The sequence below is a fragment of the Arvicanthis niloticus genome, chromosome 19, assembly GCF_011762505.2.
Source record: "Arvicanthis niloticus isolate mArvNil1 chromosome 19, mArvNil1.pat.X, whole genome shotgun sequence".
Lineage (NCBI taxonomy): Eukaryota > Metazoa > Chordata > Mammalia > Rodentia > Muridae > Arvicanthis > Arvicanthis niloticus.
In genome coordinates this window covers 27,344,906-27,364,467 of record NC_047676.1, presented here as the reverse complement: position 1 = coordinate 27,364,467, position 19,562 = coordinate 27,344,906, and the positions used below count along the sequence as shown (strand labels likewise).

At 40.8% G+C, this 19,562-nt stretch overlaps 1 protein-coding gene across 6 annotated transcripts in view; it reads left to right on the top strand.

The window, feature by feature from the left end:
* Prlr (prolactin receptor) overlaps positions 1–19,562 on the top strand; it is a 175,652-nt gene that overhangs the window by 105,391 nt on the left and 50,699 nt on the right. The gene's annotated exons all lie outside the window — the stretch shown is intronic.

Sequence of the window (19,562 nt, the reverse complement as noted above, 5' to 3'; positions counted from 1 at the left end):
AGTGATAGATTCATGATGACATACCTTCTACTCAGAAGCCAAGACCTAGCGTACAGAGTAGAGACTGATGTAGTCCTGGGGGAGTCTAGTGATGTGAAAGCTACAAGCTCTCCTGTCCAGTGTCAGGACAAAATGAATCTCACATCCAGAAGATTCTTAGTTTTTCTATTCTGACCCTTAAAAGATTGGATTATACTCACCTAAAAAAGAAAGAAAGAAAGAGAGAGAGAGAGAGAGAGAGAGAGAGAGAGAGAGAGAGAGAGAAAGAGAAAGAAAGGAGAAGGAAAGGGAAAAGACTGGAAAGGAAAAGAAAAGAAAGAAAAGAAGAGGAAAACCATTCTCCTATTGAGTCAAACTCTACTCTCTTCTAATAACACTCTCAGAGACACACCAGAAATAGCATCTTACCAACTACCAAAGTACCTTTTGCCTAGTCAAGCAGACTAAGTCATAGAAAATTAAAACCTAGGTGTCCCTGTCCATAGGAGACAGGCTTAGCTGGATAACACCCAAGTCCTCTGCAATAGCGTCTTACCAACTATCAAAGTACCTCTTAGCCTAGTCAAGCAAAATAGGTCAGACAAAATCATGAAGCCCCAGTATCCCCATTCATGGAAGACAGGCTTAGCTGGATAAGACCCAAGTCCTCAATTATACACCAGTGCTCTATGAATGCAAAAATAAGGCACGAAACCTTCTGCCTTGACCAGTTTAGGCGTCAACAAAAGCTGATCACTGGACATGTCTCCAATCACAACTTACACATTAATTTACTAAATTCCAATTCACTTTCTATTTTGAGTGGCAAAAAATTTCAACTGGGTCTCTATTAGATTTTACCAAGAAATTGTTATTCTGTTGGGTATAAACTACTATGTTTTTTTTTTTTTTCCAGAATATGGTCATGATTGCTAGAGATGTAAATTGAGCTAAATAGGCATAAAATATCCTGTCTGTGATTTTATTTTAAAAGAATAAAGATAAAATAAAATATGGCCAGACATCATAAGATGCTGTTTGGGATGGCAACTTTTCACATTAAAAATTGTATTCTGAAAGGAGGTGTCAGGGACCTAGGGGAGGCATATATGGGTGGCCTTGAGTGTTCTGGGCATGAGCCAAGGTGATCGATGTCTCAGAAGCAAACCAAATCTTTCCCTGAAGATCTGGGAGGTGGAAGTTCAATGTATTTATTTGCCTTTTCTCCCTCTGTGGTGTGTGTGTGTGTGTGTGTGTGTGTGTGTGTGTGTGTGTGTGTGTGTTAGTGAAGTGAAATCAGTATCCTGAAGCAGATAGAAGCCTTGAGAGATTTAGATCTCTTCACTGAGAATGTATCTTCAATTGCATGCAAGCATGAATGGAAACTGAGGGTAAGGCATTATGGCTGCCCTCTTGCCTCATCGTTCCACTGCTACTGCACAAGTCCCAAAGTTCTGAGTATTTTGTGGGCACCATTTATCCTATAGGCTCCTATAACCTCCTTAATCATTTGTATATAGTCTGATGTGTGTTCATTACACAGATGCAAAGTTTATGTTGGAGTGTATCTGTAGATAGATTGGACTTTCCTTCCCTGCTACCCTTGCTTGCTCTACCCTATGTCCTCCACACTATTTCCCTTGTTTTATACACTCACAACATATTCTTTTCTTTTCCTTTTTTTTTTTTTTTTGTTTGTTTCTTGTTTCTACATTTGAGTTTTTAAAAATGTGATATTATCTGTCTTTCTATATCTGGCTTATTTTGCTTGACACCATGACCTGAGGGTCCGGTCCATTCATTTCTCTGAAAATGATAATGATTCATTTCTATGATTGAATTAAACTCAGTTATGGATTTATCCTATGCTTTTTTCAATTTACATATTGACAAGTACTTATACTGCTTTTATAACTCAGTTATTCTTTAATCATTCTATTATTTCCTTCTGATAGACTTCTTATTAAATAAAACTGAACAAGGTATTGTGCCAATGAACTCGGAACACATTTACTGGCTTTTCATAGGGCATTACAACTTTTTCTTTGGAAAGAAAATAGATGCCAGCCTAGAGTAGAATATATACTATGTTCATATCTATTAACTGATGAAAACATTAAAATTCAATTGGTTCATCAGTAAGTCAGAATTATCTATAAGAAAGGTGTTTATAATCATACATCCCACTGTGATACAAATAATCTGTTCACTTCTTAAGGCTGATATAGTAAAGTTAACACAACTAGATAGCTTAAAACAACAGAAACTTATTTTTTTCCAGGTTTCAGAGGCTAACATCTTAGAATCTAGGTTTCGTTGGTACTGTGCTCCAATTGAAACCCTAGATAGAATCCATTCTTGTTTCTCTTGAACTTTTCATGAGAACCAGCTACTTTGTCATTTCTTGGCTCAAAGCTGCATCCTCCAATCTCCATCTTCATATGTGATCTCTCCCATGTCAATGTCTTATAAGAACACCATGGATTAAGGACCCACCCTATTTCAGGATGACTTCATCTCTACTAATTACACATTTTCCAAATAAAGCTGTGTTCTGAAACACAGGAGGGCTTCACCATCTCTTTTTGGAAGAAGCAACTCAAACCACGAGGCCATCTAAACAAATGACATTGTGAGATGGATTCCATTTGCATCTTTCACCATAGCTAGAGTTCCTGGTTTTATAAAAATGAAGAGCTAAAATTTACTTCCTGCCATGCCTGGGAAATAATGTTCAGGCAGCATCCCAACTATGCTTTCAAGAACAATGTCTAGACTCTTTAGAAACACATACCCTGTTCTATATGGCATATTTTACAGAACTCAAATAAAAGTCACAATAGAGACAACAGACCTAAGTTTCTACTGAAAAGAATTAATGATACCCCTATAGCTTGCCCTTGTTATTACATCATGCCCACCCCTCCCTAAAACTCCTTCCACTCCATCTGATTCTGAAAGCCCAATGGCTTTAAATCTATGTTTATGTTGTAGCAGGAAAGCCACAAACCAAATTAGGCCAAACCAACAATCCCAATCAGAAGTATTTTATACAATTATTATGTTGGAGGTTGTGGTTTTCACTTACTTGAATTTTTCTGCAATGAGGGAGAGATACTGAGGACATTTTGTATCTCTAAATAAATAATAATCTGCCTGATGCGTCAGTTAACCAATGGGTAGTCAGCTCACAGGTCAGTGCTCATTGGAAGATGTTCAGAACCAGGAACCAATTCCAGCAAGCATCCTATGCAAATCCAGCAAGCCCATGGCTTTCATCTTCTATTTCCTGAAGCAAGCACCCAAACTTTAACTGGCTTGGGTAAGTCACTTGTGTTTTTAAGATTCTGGCTGATTTACATCTGCCAAAAAGGGATATTTATTATTTCTGGATGAGGCCCAGGTTCTCTGCAGTAATAGCAGGTAAAGTATGTTTTCAAATTTTAATCCTCCACCTGAATCTTGGCACTCTATGTGCTTTTTTAAGGTAAATGAAAAAAAAAAAAAAAACTGAGAATCAGGTTACTCTGTCATTAGCATAGAATCAGCTAAGAAAGAACTAGGATATAGATGGAAGAAAGGGAAATAGGTATCAAAAGACTGGGGAAAATCATTAACATGAATTAAAATGTTAAGGATTATCATTATAGCATATGATCCTATCCCTAAATAAGACCAGGTGTAGATTTGACAAAGCTACTGGAATCTTTTCAGACTTTGGAGCTCTCTCCTCTCTTGAAGCCACTTGAGCCCCAACCCCATATTTGCTACCTTGATATCTTGACATTTATGTAAATCCTCTAACTGTGTTAGGTCAAACAAGAGAATAAGGGGTATGTCAGAGTTGCATGACTGCTTGTGACTCTTCTGTTGAAAGCTAATGTATGAGTGTGGAAACCAGAGCAGAGAGAGATGAACAGAACAATCACTATATTTACGGGATAAATGGTTTTATCCATTTTTCTGTTGCTATTCCTGGATGCCACAGTATGGGTACTTTATGAAGTTATGAAGTAAATTACTTCACTTCTTACAAGTCTGGATGTTGGGAAGTCCAAAGCTGAAAGGCAGCATATGGTAAGAACCATCCCACTGGTAGAGATGCTCTGAGATCTGAGAGTGCACAAACCCCAGGTCAGCACATTCCAGAACAACCATGCTGGCTTGTGTGACTCTTCCACTGAGTACAAATCCACTACTCATTATGCAGACCTCATTATCATAGACTTATTAAATCTTAATCACTCCCAAAGGTCCAAGCTCCAACCACCACTAACAGGTGGTTTGTGGGTTATAAACTCTGATGGGACAAATGCGCAGAAAGAACCTAGTGAGGCATTTCAACCCCAAGGATGAAGTTGGCCACCACCCTGGTTTCTTCTCCAAACTGAGCAAATCAGTAACAGTAGGAAAGGAATAGTATCCTCCTACCACCTAAATTCTCAACACCAGCATCCAGAAAAGAGTACACACAATCCCACCTCTTATCTTCTTTGCCAGTTTCTGCTTTTTTATTCAGTAACCAGTGACCTTGGTACCCTTTGTCCTCAGAAGTCACAGAGTTGCAAGGTCATGTTCTCAGTCAACTCAGCTTTGATTTGTCTCCTTGGGTCCTCACTTACTAAAGAAAAGAGAACAAGGCGATGCTGGTGATAACCAAAAAACGAGGCAGATTTGGTTTGTCTTGAGAGGTGCACTTGATAAGAGAGCCATTTATCACTTGGATGCCAACTTCTCATCTGTCAAATGTTTGATGGACAGGCTAGAAAGGGAGGTGAAGACCAGATTAATCATGAAGTCTCTGGACCAGGGTGTCTATATGTAAAATAGCTTCTTATTTATTGTCATCTGTTCAAGACAGGTATGATAAACATGGACAGTGGGTGTTACCATATCTTCAAGTAAGCAGTAATCTGACAGGCTAGTTCACTTTTGACTTTTTATTGTTATAAATTCATGGGTTTGGTTGTGACATTTTCATTGTGCCCGTCAGCTACCTTGGTAACATTCACTCTCACTCCTCTCTCCCACCCACCTCAGCCTATTTTCCTGCTCACTATTGTCTTCCCTAATGCAGCCTTTTAAAAATCACCTTCATTGTGATAAAATGTACATGTCTTAAAGCTCGTGTTTAAAATATATACTTTAATGGGGTTTTTTTGTATATACAGACTTACACTACTGTCAGTACAATCTAATTTTAGGACATATTACCAAGTTAAAATGTGTATATTAGCAACCAAAGTTCATTCCCCTACTACCTCAACTCTCATTAGCACACAGTACCCAGTCTGTGGCAATCACTAAGCCACTTTCCTTTGCTATTGCAATTTTTTTTCACAAGTTCCTACCTCTATGATCTAGGTACCTCTACCTAGATCATAAAATATTTCCCCAATTTTTTCTACAGTAAACTGAACATTCAAGATACATATTAAAGTCTTGATCCATTATGAATTTATTTTTGTGCATGTTATGTTTGATGGACAGGTTAGAAAGTAAGGTAAAGACCAAATTAATCATGAAGTCTCTGGACCAGGGTGTCTATATGTAAGTTCTTTGTTGTGTTGTCAATAATAAGATAAATCTATTAATGTTTATGAAGAATGGGTCTTTATAATATTCCCTAATGATGACAGCATGAAAAAGATTTTGATAGCTATATCTGTGGCTTTCAACTATCTTAATCAAGGGTACTTAAATTTGTTTCCTTTTGTAATTAAATTAAATGTAATAAATTTTGTTTTGTTTAACTGTAATATATGTGAGATCCAGATCCTAACTTTGAGTGCTCATCTGAAATGTCTGTAACTAAATGTCCTGCCAGTCTCCAGCATTGTCAACCAGGATCTAGTAGCCACATAAAGCTGTCTGTAATTTTAGCTTTATCTTCTAACAGGCTGAATAAAAATGAGGAGGCACAGAAAGAAATATATGGACTAAAAAGGCTTTTAAAGATCTTAGGATTCTTCCAGAATTCCTACTCAGAATGTTCTTCCTTAAGAATGAAAAAACCCTTCATGTCTATCGTTTGTACATGGACAACTCAAAGTTTGGAGAGCCTAGTTGGATGTTTCTTGTCTTTGGAGTATTAGATAATACTTAACTGTCTTCTGTTTTCATCATCAAACGAAGATGACTTTGTTTCCTAGGAGTGTGCTATCAGTAATTATGATTAAGATCATTAATGTATATTTGTTACTTCAGTTTCTTGTGTATTGTGTGCCAAAACTCACAACCACCCAAAAAGCTGTTTATATATGTTCCTACATTAAAGATTTAGAGACTACTGCCTTGCCATAAAGATGTACAGGTTATACTTATACAACTCTTATATGGAGTTAAACCTTGTGCCCATCTGTTGGCCCATGCTGACTACATACAATGTATTGGACTTGTCAACATTTTATACCTGGGATACTTTCAGATGGAGCAAAACCTTGTGCCCACTCATTGGCCCATGGTGACTACATACAATGCATTGGGTGCTTGCCAGCATTTTAGATCGGGATACAACCACAACAGCAAACTCAAAGAAAAAGAAACCTTTGAATGTTTTTCCACTTAATGTCAATCATAAAGCGATTGAGTGAGTTATACCACTTTAAGAACTGATGTCACTAAAACTCATCAGGGGAATCAGAAAGGAGAACTTGGAAACATCTCAAAGTAAAAAAAAAACAACCTCAGCACGCTGAGTACACTGACTCACTGCCATCAGCTGAGGCATTGGTATTGTGTCCCTGCTACTAGAGTTCTTGACTTGGTGATGTAAGATGGGCATTACTATCCCCACTCAGCCACCAGCAGCACTTTTTAATTTACCTGGAAGACAAAAGAGCAAACTGACGTGCAGTGTATCATATGATAAGTTCAACTGCCTCTTAAAAAGGCAACATCAGATTGATGAAACCAACAGCCAGACTAAGGAAGACAAGTCACCGTTGACATGAGCTACTAATTTACTGCTCCGAGATGGTCATTAACTGTGTTGTCCCAAGAGAGGGAAATTTGTTCGAGGGCCAGAGAGAAATACCATTTAGATGCTCCCTAATGAGACAGAAGGAGTGTGGAAATGGAGACGAATCTCCCCACTAGCACTCCTCCCTAAACAGACTCCCTCATTACACAACATAAAAGATGAAAATGTTTTAGCTACTAATCCCACATAATCCCAACCCTTGGATACTAAGACGAGGAAGTATTTACTCTCTTATATTTCCAGGTAAAGATGGGATGTTCTCAGTTCAGATCACCAGGACCATAACAATTCTCTGTATTAATTAGAGTATGTTCTTTCCTTGTGCATGGGATTTAGTGACTTCCAACTTTTAAAAAGGGACCTTTTTTATAAACCTCCTCATGGTGATTTAAAGAACAGGACACAGGTGACATTTAAGAACGGTTTTAATATTGCAATCAATGAGGAATTGGCTTTCTTTGAGGCTAAAAGTTCCTGCATCTGGAAATGAGATCTAGTCCCTCACACACACTAAGATTGCACTGGACCATCGAGCTGTAGTCTTAGCCTCACATATTTTTTTTAAAAAAACAATTTCTAGAGTTTTCTAGAATATTTATATTTATCACTTAGAAGCTGTTCTTGCTGGTTTTTCTGCTCTCTTCATATTAGTAGCATGGCCCTGGTTTGTGAATGTTCCCACACTTGATCTGAAAAGTGGACTTACACTAGCCTCTCAGGTAAAATAAACAGAAAGCCATTCCGTTCAGGTCCACTGCTGGTGGTCACTTCATTACCATGACTGACCCATGGCCACCCCAGTTAAGATGACCACTGGCCAGCTTCCAAAGAACCATATTTGTGCAGCAGTTATTCACTGGACTGGAACAACCTCCTCCCCCCTCCCATTCTGATTTTAAATTGTTTGTATAGCTACTTTCTTGCTTACAAAATTCAGCTCTGAATGGTAACATTCCCTGTTGGTTAATCAAGGCTCCCTGGACTTTAGTTCTTTACTAAACATCATCATACTTTTTATTTACTTTATACCATTCTCAAAAGGATTTCAAATAATCCACTTCCAACATGACTGTAACAACCAGTTATGTGACCATAAATAGGTTATGACAATAAGAAAGCATGAAACCCTTTCAGTATTTCTCTCTTACAGGCACATCTACCCACGTATATTCTCCCATTAAAGTCCCTGCCCTTTGAGAATACCAACCAGCTCCTAGCAAAGCTAGCATGTGGAAAAACATTGCTTAAAAATGCCTGGGTACCTCTGATAAAGCACAGACTGGTAAGACATTTTTGAGTAACAGTGTGATGGTCTCTTTGTTCTCAATGAAATTCCCACCTTAATCTAGCTGAGACTCCTAGCAGTGGAGGATATGGAGCCTGAAGTTATCACCTCCTTTAGTCAGGCAGGACTCCCAGCAGAGGGATAAGGATACCAACCCACACACACAACCTTGGGCCCAAAATTTATTCTTCCTAAAAGTGCAGTGACAAAGATGGAGAAGAGACTGAGGGAATTCTCAACCAATGACTGGCCAGCTTGAGACCCATCCCATGGGCAAGAACCAATCCTGGTACCACTAACAGTAACTTGTTATGCTTGCAGACAGGAGCCTAGAATAACTGTGTTTTGAGAGGCTCCATCCAGCAGCTGACTGAACAGAGCCAAACATTAGGTAGAGCCCAGGAAGTCTTGTGGAAGAGTTGAGGGAGGGACTGAGAGCCCTGTAGAGGATAAGAACTCCACAGGAAGACCAACAGTGTAAACCAACCTGGACCCTTGGGAGCTCCCAGAGAATTAATCACTAGCCAAAGAACAAGCTAGGGTTGGACCTAGGTCCCCTGAACATCTGTATCAGGTGTGCAGCTTGGTCTTCATGTGAGTCTACCAACAGCTACAATAGGGGCTGTCTTTGCCTCTGTTGCCTGCCTGTGGATCCTGTTTCTCTAACTGACTGTCTTGTATGGTCTCTCTGGGAGAGGATGTATCTTGTCCTGAAATGACTTGATGTGTCATGGTAGGCCTCACTGTTTTCAGAGGAGAAGGGAATGGAGGATGAGCTGAAGAACTGTGTGAGGAGGGACAGGAAGATAGGGCTATGATCAGGATGTAATGGAAATTAATGAATTAATTAATTAATGGAAAAATGTTTATCAAGAGTAGGGTGCATAGCAACAATTAAATAAAAATAGGCCATGAATTTGCAAAACCAATGGGGTTACATGGTAGGGATTGGAGGAAGGAAAAGAAAGGGGGATATGTAATCATAATATAATTACAAAAATGCTTTGACATTTACTTAAATGTAAAAAAAAAAAAGAGTAGGGGACATCAAAGTGCTAAAAGCAGAAGGAAAGGTGAGCACATTGTCAAGAATCCACACAAAGAATTTCTTGGAAAGATATGAATACAAGAATTTAGGTTGGATATGAGTAGCTGGAAAGAGCCATGAATTTTCCCCAGCAGATTATTGAAAAATTACCCAAATTTTGCAGCAAAAATTACAAGTGGAGATTAAATTGAAAGTTTCTCTAGTATCCTAGAAACAGAGTATTCCAAAAGTTGTGTGTCTTCTTATGAGTCTTGTTTACTTAGTCCAAGCCCTCTGTAAGAGTCCATGCATCTCTGCAAACACATCCACAGTGACAAGGAGCATATTTTATCAGAGTGGTCCTTATCTTCCTGGATTTCCTTAATGATTAAAAAGCTATTCTGCTCAGCTAGAAAGTTATTCTAGTTCTGGCCAGTAACAGACAAGAAAAATGTCCAGCAAGATGTTTTGTTAAAGCTTACTCAACCCAAATCAGCTGCCATGTAATTTCCACTAGTTTGTGGGGACAGTAATTTGGATGTATCCTTGACAGCTCAAACTTTGGATAATTATTTCTCAGTGTGTCTGTGGTGGAAGGCAGAGGGTAGAGCCCAACAAGAAGCAATTGGGTCATCTCTCATAAAAGCTTTCTTAGAAAAGCAAGTTCCACCTGCTTTCTTGCTCACTCTCTGGTGTGAGCCCTCTCTTTCTCATTTTCTCTGATATGCACTGAGTTGAACTTCCTCCTTCCACCACTGGGTGATATAGCCATAGGGCTCTCATCAGCTGGTGGAAAGAGTATTTGACCTTAGACTTCCTAGACTCTAGTGCTATAAAATATAAAGTAGGGGATCCACTCCATCTTCTCACGCCTTTGAATATATTCTCCTGGTGCTGACAGCCATTTTGAATGAACTCAGAACAACACATAAAGTTCTTGAGAACATACTGACTTCCCACCTTCGGCTCCCCCTTGTCTTCTATGTTTTCTCTCTCTTTTTCTTTTCCTCTGACAAATTGCATTCTTTACACTTGAGCTTAGCCAAAAGGTCAAGAAGTGATTATAATTCTTTAATATAACATTTTAATTTTAAAAATTGTTTGGAAGAACTCATACATTCGTCCTATTTTCACATCCTTTTTTCCATCCCCTTCCCTCCTTTAATTCTCCACACACACACACACCCTCCTCCCTCTAAGGTCCGTGATCTCTTCTTCTATAATGATAGTTACACATATGTGTTTGTATACGTTTCCTGAGTTCATTTGGTGTTTCTTTTATATACATATGTTTAGGTCTTGCTAGTTGGGATTGGATAACTTATCACAGAGCACCTCACTGGAGAAGTCTGATTTTTCCTACACAGCCATTGTTCTTCATCTAGAGATGGAGCCTTGTGAAATTTCTCCCACTCACATTGGTATGTAGGCTAATCTTGTCACTACCTAGGCCTTGTGGATATTTCATGGGAGCATCATTCCTGGCATGTCTAGAAGATACTGTATAGCAGCAGGCATCCCAGTCTTCTGCAAATCATTCCACCTTATCTTCTGCAATAATCAAGCCTTAGGTATAAAGGTTGTATCGTGGATGTGCCAGTTGGGGCTGTACACCTCACAGTCACTAATCATTGTATTTTGACCAGCTGTGGATCCCTGTAATAGCCTCTTTGATGGCTTCTTTGATGAGGGTTGAGAGCTAGCTATACTTGTTTGTGAGTATAAAACAGCATGAACCATTGTCGTGACCCTTGGTTGCTTTGATTGCCTCCTAGAACTTGAAGGTAAGACCCTACTCCTTAAGTCCAAATGTACTTCAGATGAGGATTTGGAGGCATCAAGCTGGAACTGGCCTGAAGGACCCATTTCTGAGGACAAACTCCCATAGTACTAGAAGTAATATGCAAGTTGCCAAGGAAGAAAAGAAATTAATATTTCTACCCAGCTATAAAGCCTATAAATGATAACAATGACCAGTCTGGCAAGACATCTCCAGAGGGGTAATAGTGGAACTATTACCTTGCGAGTTCTCAACAGCCATCTAATGAGACTTAAAGCCCACTTACTAGGAGGAAATTCATGCCTGATACTGGGAACCTAATGAACTACACATGGCTAGACCTCATAAGAGAGCCTACTATTGGATTTCTCTATATCAGTAAAATATCTAACTATATTCTAAGTGACATAATACTTTATTAGTTCTTTAAGAATATCAAACATGCATACCATGGATCATGTTATTTTTTCCTCCTCCCCTTAACTCAGAAGTTCGAAACCTAAGGGTCATGACCCCTTTGAGAGTCAAATGACTCACAGGAGTCACCTAGGGCCATTGAAAAACATGGATATATGGTGTACCATCCATAAGAGAAACAAATTTACAGTTATGAAGCAACAACAGAAATAATTTTATGATTGGGGGTCAGCACAACAGGAGAAACTGTTGTAAAGGTTCACAGCATTAGGAAGGTTGAGCCCCACTGCCTTAATCCCCCCTGTTCTACTCTCCCACTCCCTACCCATTTCCAACGTCAAGTTCACCTTTTATTTCTATAACCCAACTAATACAATTTCTGCTGCCCGTGTGCTCAAGGAATGAGACCATACCCTGAAGTATGCTCCACCTGTCAAAGGCCACACCTTTAATAAAAACTGACTGTCCCTGACCCAGCAGCCAGCAACTATCAATAGCTCATTGGGCCATGGTGGGAGTTCATGAACCCCGCTCTAGGCTGGAATGTTGACCAGCTGCATTTTAAGCACATCTCTTGCAGATAAGCACAACTGCTGTGAGCTCGGGAATTCGGTGGTTATGTCTTCTCCAGAGTGCAGTTTTTCTCAGGTCCTCCTTGACCTCTGACCCTTACAATCCTTCTTTGCTGGTTACTGGAGCTGGGAGATGCATATAATATAGATGTCTTATTTATAGCTGCCGCTGTTAAAACTCTAAAAGACAAAGAAATTCAATTAAAAGCAATAGAGAAGTTTGGTTGAAGCCTGGACAGGATTGGTACCTCTACAGCATCGTAAGTATGATGCATACCCGACAGGAGTAGGAATGTGTAATTGAAGACTGTGAGCAACTATTTATCATAAACTAACATTGAATATAAAGCTACTCAGTGCTTTAATGTCCCATCCTAAAAGGCTATGCACTGTGCAGAGCTAGGTCCTGGAATACAGAACATAAACAGAGAAGACAGCTTATACTAGAATCTTCAGATATTTCCCAAGTATTTTTCAGATAATCAATAACTATCGGTTGAATGAATATGTACATGAACAAATGAACAACTAACTGCAGCTCATTTTCCATGATGTCCTTCTACAGGTTCTCTCCAAAACATTATGTACGTTTTAATCATTTTTTAAATTAACTGTCTCTATTAAGAAGCTTGGTTCTCAAAATGTCCTTATGAAGATTAGACAAAACCATGTCTTGCAGTCAATAAGTGTTAACTAATCATTTTCTTCTGCTTTCTAGTTATTTAAAAAAAAATAGGATTATGCTGATGCCCTCAGGCTCACTAATCTCAAAATCATTTTCCTAATCTGCTAAAGAAAAGAGATCTGGAATTGCATCCAATTCTTACTCTGTGCCTTTAACTGGGCCACCCACACCTACACCAACCACTTGGTGCTGGCGCCAGTAAAACACACACAAAATTTTTTCAGTTTTTTCTCTGTACTGTTTAGTTAGCCCCTGACCTTTGGGCCAAGTGTACCATGCCCAGTCAGCACTAGCCTGTTGCCTGTTGAACCCAATGTCTGAACTGAACTGAACTGAATTTATTTTATTTGACTCTGTCTCTCTCTGTCTCTGTCTCTGTGTGTGTGTGTGTCTCTCTCTTCTCTCTCTCTTTCTCTCTCTCTCTCCCTCCCTCTCCCCTCTCCCCTCTCCCCTCTCCCCTCTCCCCTCTCCCCTCTCCCCTCTCCCTCTCCCTCTCCCTCTCCCTCTCCCTCTCCCTCTCCCTCTCCCTCTCCCTCTCCCTCTCCCTCTCCCTCTCCCTCCCCCTCTCCCTCTTTCTCTCCCTCCCCCTCCCCCTCCCCCTCCCCCTCCCCCTCCCCCTCCCCCTCCCCCTCTCCTTCTCCTTCTCCCTTTGCCTCTTCCTCTCCTTCTCCCCTCTCCCTCTCCATCTCCTCCCCCTCTCTCTCTGAGCTGAGGGCTGAGGACCGAACCCAGGGCCTTGTGCTTACTAGACAAGCGCTCTACCATTGAGCTAAATCCCCAACCCCTCACCCCCCTCTCGATCAGCCCAGTGAAGGTTTTGTAATTTCCCTTTGGTTCCAACAAGGCCCACTCAATTAACCCAAGTTTTTGGGTTTGCCTCTGCCACATATGGGTCAAACATTCTAAACTACAGTTGGTATTCTTACTGAAGCTTATCACTCAAAACTAGAAGGTCTGATGTTCTTCCTGTTTCTGTATCTCAGGAACAGAAGGGGGGGGGAAGGAATTTCACCAAACATCAGATTTTCTTCTTTTATTTCTGTGTTAATTCTATATGGGACTGGCTGCCCCACTGAATCTATTAGTTCTGCCTCTGTCTGATCTTCTCAGACCCAGCTACTCACCAAAATTATGCCACAAATAATTTCTTGGATACATGTGGGTGTTCTTCCTTCAAGGGCTTGTGTTTACAGGTTGCTATGAGTTACTAGACCTGTTGCCAGAATGCTTGAAGCCTCTCTGATTTTCTGAGTATAACTGAAAATTTATTCACTGAGGCCTAAGCTTGAGCTAATATCAATAGATGAGGCACGGCTTTGGTAAATTCATCAATTACAATGACACCAGCAGCTCTGGATAGACAAGAAATACTTGCTGTCTTTTTAGCCCGTGACTTGTGGAAGATTTCCATGCACGATCTCATCTGTTAGTAACATAAAGACCAAACCTGTGAAGTCTATGCTCTTGAAAAAGTAAAATTCTTGACTTGCTTGCTTCATGATATACAGATACCATGTCTCCTCTCATATTGAAAAGCAAAAGATTAAACATGGGACTCCAGGTGTGACCTAATAAAGGCACTAACAAAGTCACACTTTCCATTTTCTGTGCTTTATGCCATACTCCTAGTATTGTGACCAAGCTGGTCTTTAACACTTAATACTGAAGTGGAGGGTGGGGGAGGTTTCATTGTTTCCTGAATGGATGGATTTTAAAAATAAATTTACTCAATGTATTTTTGTCATATTTTCCCCAGCCCCAATTCCCTCCTAATACCCTCTTTCCTACCCAACCTACCTCATTTTCTTTCCCTTGCTTTAAAAAAAAAAAAAGAGTCCATTTTGTGTTGTCCAACTCTTCCTGAGCATGGCCTGCGCTGGAGTGTGGTTGATGTGCCGCCATGTGTTCCATCTCATAGAGCAGCCTGTAAACCTTATCAAAAGGTGATCAGTTCCTTCAATAACATCTATGCTACTGTTGCACCAGCAGGTGTATCTGGCAGAGAGACTGCTGCTAAAGCTCCCAGGGAGCTCTGGGTGAGACTGAAAATTGCTTTTCTCCTCCAGGAACATGTATATTATCATCCAGCTCAATGAATGCTAGTTGTAAGAGGTCAAACTCATTGAGCACCACCTTGATTTCTCCATGTTCAATAGCATAAGTATGTGGTGTCTTCAGTAATAGTCTCTTAACATCACGTTGTGGAAGGTAATCAGTATCATTGGCAGTACTTGGTAGTGTTTGAGGGTGGTCTGTGGGACTGTTTTGCCAATGGCTCAAAAAGATATAACTGTTCCCAGATATGGGTTTCACGGTAGCATATGATGTCCAGTTGGAACATTGTCTTCCCCATTCTATGGTAACTCCATTTAAATTCAATTTATGTATGCATATATTTTAAGAAGTATCTATAGGAATAGACTCCTGTATGGTTTTTCAAAGGATCTTTAGTGTAAGTTGTCCCTGGTCCCTTCTCTACCCTGTGCACCTATTGCCCCTTCTCATTTAATCTTCCTATTCTAATTTCCTCTTCACTGTGTAGTAACAATATAGTTATTACCCATCCTTTGTCTCCGGAAGATCCTCCTCCTTCATCCTAGTACCCTACTTTCTGTTTAACCTTGGTGGTTATTCTGATTGAAACACACATATATAAAAGCTAACACTGGCATATGAGAGAAAACCTTCAATATTTGTCTTTCTGGGTCTCAGTTACATCACTCTGGATGATTGTTTCTAGGACCATCTAGTTACCTGCACATTTAATAATTTCATTTTTCTCAACAGCCAAATAATATGTCATCGTATCAGTGTACCTCATTTACATTATCCATTTACCAGGTGATGGACTTCAAGGCCGTTTCCAATTTCTGGCTGTTATGAATAAAGCGGCTATGAACGTGGATAAGCAGGTGGCTCTTTTGTGTATATGCCCCTTGTGTATATGGCCAAGAGTTTTATATCTGCATCTTGAGATAGATCAATTTTCAGCTTTTGGAGGACCCTCCATACTGATTTCCATAGTGGCCATATACATTTGCACTCCCTCCACAATGAATAAGTGTTCCTCTTTCTCCTTATCCTGGCCAGCATCTGCTGCCACTTGTTTTATTTATCTTGGCCATCTTGACTGGAGTAAGATGAATTCTCAATGTGCTTTTAATCTTCGTCTCTGTAGTGATGAAATATTGTTGTTTCTCACTCATTTGTGCATTATATTTTGATAACTCTATTTCTGTATCCCATGTTTTAATTCAGTTATTTGCTTTATTAATGTTGAGGGCTTTTTTCTTTGTGTATTCTAGGCACTTATCCTCTGTGGGTTGGATAATTAGTAAAGATATTTTCCCATTCTGTAGGTGCTGCTTTACTCAAATGATGGTGTCTAGTGGGCAAAAACATTTAACTTCATGAAGCTCCACCTATTAACTGCTAGTTTTAATCCCTGTGTTATCCAGATCCTGTTCAGAAAGTCCTTTCCTGTGTCAATGAGTTCAAGCCTATTCTTTAATTTCTCTTTTGTCATATTCAGTGTATTTGGTCTTATGTTGAGGTCTTTGATCCATTTGGAGATGAGTTTTGTGCAGGGAAATACATATAGGTTTATTTTTATTCTTCTGCGTGCAGCTTCTATCCAGTTTGACTAGGTGCTGTCTTTCTCCAGTGTGTGTATGTGTGTGTGTGTGTGTGTGTGTGTGTGTGTGTGTGTGTGTTTGGCTTCTTTGTAAAAAAGAAATAGAGAGAGAGAAAGGGAGAGGGAAAGAAAAAGAGAAAGGGAGAGGGAGAGGGAGAGGGAGAGGGAGAGGGAGAGGGAGAGGGAGAGGGAGAGGGAGAGGGAGAGGGAGAGGGAGAGGGAGAGGGAGAGGGAGAGGGAGAGGGAGAGGGAGAGGGAGAGGGAGAGGGAGAGGGAGAGGGAGAGGGAGAGGGAGAGGGAGAGGGAGAGGGAGAGGGAGAGGGAGAGGGAGAGGGAGAGGGAGAGGGAGAGGGAGAGGGAGAGGGAGAGGGAGGCAGAGACAGAGAGACAGGGAGAGGGAGAGGGAGAGGGAGAGGGAGAGGGAGAGGGAGAGGGAGAGGGAGAGGGAGAGGGAGAGGGAGAGGGAGAGGGAGAGGGAGAGGGAGAGGGAGAGGGAGAGGGAGAGGGAGAGGGAGAGGGAGAGGGAGAGGGAGAGGGAGAGGGAGAGGGAGAGGGAGAGGGAGAGGGAGGCAGAGACAGAGAGACAGGGAGAGGGAGAGGAGAGGGAGAGGGAGAGGGAGAGGGAGAGGGAGAGGGAGAGGGAGAGGGAGAGGGAGAGGAGAGGGAGAGGGAGAGGGAGAGGGAGAGGGAGAGGGAGAGGGAGAGGGAGAGGGAGAGGGAGAGGGAGAGGGAGAGGGAGAGGGAGAGGGAGAGGGAGAGGGAGAGGGAGAGGGAGAGGGAGAGGGAGAGGGAGAGGGAGAGGGAGAGGGAGAGGGAGAGGGAGAGGGAGAGGGAGAGGGAGAGGGAGGCAGAGACAGAGAGACAGGGAGAGGAGAAAAAGAAAAGGTTTTCATGGTGTGTGGATTGTTTATGCCTGCATCTTAAATTCTATTTTATTTATCAACATCTCTGGTTTTATGCCAATGCTATGCTGTTTTTACTGCTGTAGTTCTGAAGTATAATATGAAGTCTAGAGAACCTACAAAAATGAACATGTATGTGCGTGACATGCCAAAGTTAAATCAAAATGAATAAAGAAACTTAAACGAACCCATAACCCTTAGAGAAATACAAGAGAAATTAAAAATCTTCAAAGTAAATAAAGTCTAAATGCCAAAAGGATTCGGTGCAAAATTCTACCTGACCTTTAATGAAGAACTAACACTGATACTCCTCAAATTATTCCATGAAATAGATTCAGAAGGAACCTTTCTGAATGCTGCTTCTATCAGGATCATACAGTAACAGATAAGCCATTCTTTTAAGAGAGAGCAATGAGGCTATGCAGTGTTACTGTGGGCAGGGCTGAGAGAATAAGGACATCTGACTCATCAACACAAAAAGAAATGAGCAAGGATGAGTTTCACTGGGGCTCAATGATAAGGCAGAATCATGGAGGAATAATGTAGCTAGAGGGACACACCACCACTAAAACTAAGTCACAGGAAAGGTAGATGTGGAAGCAAAGAAGACCCTGGCGTGCCCATTTCCCATTCTCATGCTGCATGCCTCTACCTCTACCTCAAGAAGTTTGACTCTTCCAGAAGTCAACCTTCTGGAAGGCAAGAGAGCCTAGCAGTCAGAAACATCAAATCCAGAACAGGCAAAGAAGAAGCATGGAAGGGAGGACAGAGATTGACCAGGGTTAAGTGGCATGCCAGTTATTTGATGCATATTGAATAAATAACAGAGGTGCAAATAATGAGAGCCCAAGACCCAACATTCAATAAAGACTTTTGGGACTGCTGAAACTACAATTCCCTTGATATGTTTGTGCTCCAAATCTCTCATTACAACTAAGTGGTATTTCAGACTGTCCACCTCACACACCTCTGACCTGTGTCCTGCTGCCTCTGTGCCTTGCTTCACCCTCAGCTACTACCTCTTGGTTTCCAAAAAGAACACAGATTATGGATAGGAACAGAGAGAAACAAGGGTGGTTCTGAACAGAGTTAGGGCATTAGCAAAGAGCCTTCAAATAATTTCCAGAATATAAAATGCATTCTAGAATATTTAAGAGATTCATTATTTTCTTTTTTAAAGAAAATGTGGTGCCACTGTACGTTATAGAGAAAATTTGGTGGCTTACTTCTAGGAAGCTTGCCCCAAACATCTGTGTCATAAGCTGTGGGTTCACCAGACACCTCATTACCAAACGTCTTCTGAATGAACATCTTTTTTACTCAAATAGCTTTTATCCTATTATGGGCTTTGATTGAAGACACAATCCATTCTAGTCAGAGCAGCAGTGTTGACAACGTAGTGACTGTGTATGAGTGTTTCAGAGTTATGGAGCCACCGGTGGCCACCATAGGTCCCCTGGTCACTTCCTCCTCTTTAGATGCATTAGCAAGAACATTAAGCACTAGTTTCCTCAAGGGATGTTTCCTAGGGCTCTGGAATTGAGTACTAAGAAATTATTTGAAAGCCTTTTTGGCTGGTTCCACTAGCCAGTTGGCTCTCAGATGGAATTGTGAAACTAAATTGGACAATAATTGTGAACTTATCCTCATAAATAAAAGACATTTTAGGGGAGGGGATGTTTTGCTTTGTTTTTGCATGTGTATGTGATCTGTGTACATATGTGTATATATGTCTGTGTATATGGCATTTGTATATATGCACTTGCATGTGGAAGCCAAAGGTTGATGTCTAGTGTCTTCCTCCATTTGTCTGCACCTTATATATTAAGATGAGGTCATTCACTTGAACCCAGAGTTTAAGGAAGTCTACCTAATCTAGCTAGAGTTGACTGACCCAAGTGGCCAGCTTGCTACAGGGGTCCCTTCTCTACCTCCCATGTCTACTGGCATCTGGGATTGTAGGTGGTTCACCATGCTTCCCCAGGATTTACATGGGTGCTGGGGATCTGAAATCCAGTTTCAGAGTCACATGGCAGGTGCTTTACCCACTAAGCCATCTTCCCAGCCTTAAAAGCCAGGTTTATAAGGTAGTTTATGCCATATACAGACCTGGTTTGCATTCACATATTGAAAGAGTTCTTTCCTATCTGAAATCGGCATCTCCAGCTCTTATCTATTCTGTGTCTCTTAAACCCCAGCCAGTAGGAAACAAGAGTCTGGAATTTCATCCAAAAGCCTAGAGTCAGAAATGCTAGCTGGGATAAGATTGAGGCTATGATAACTGGTGGGTGCATCCCAG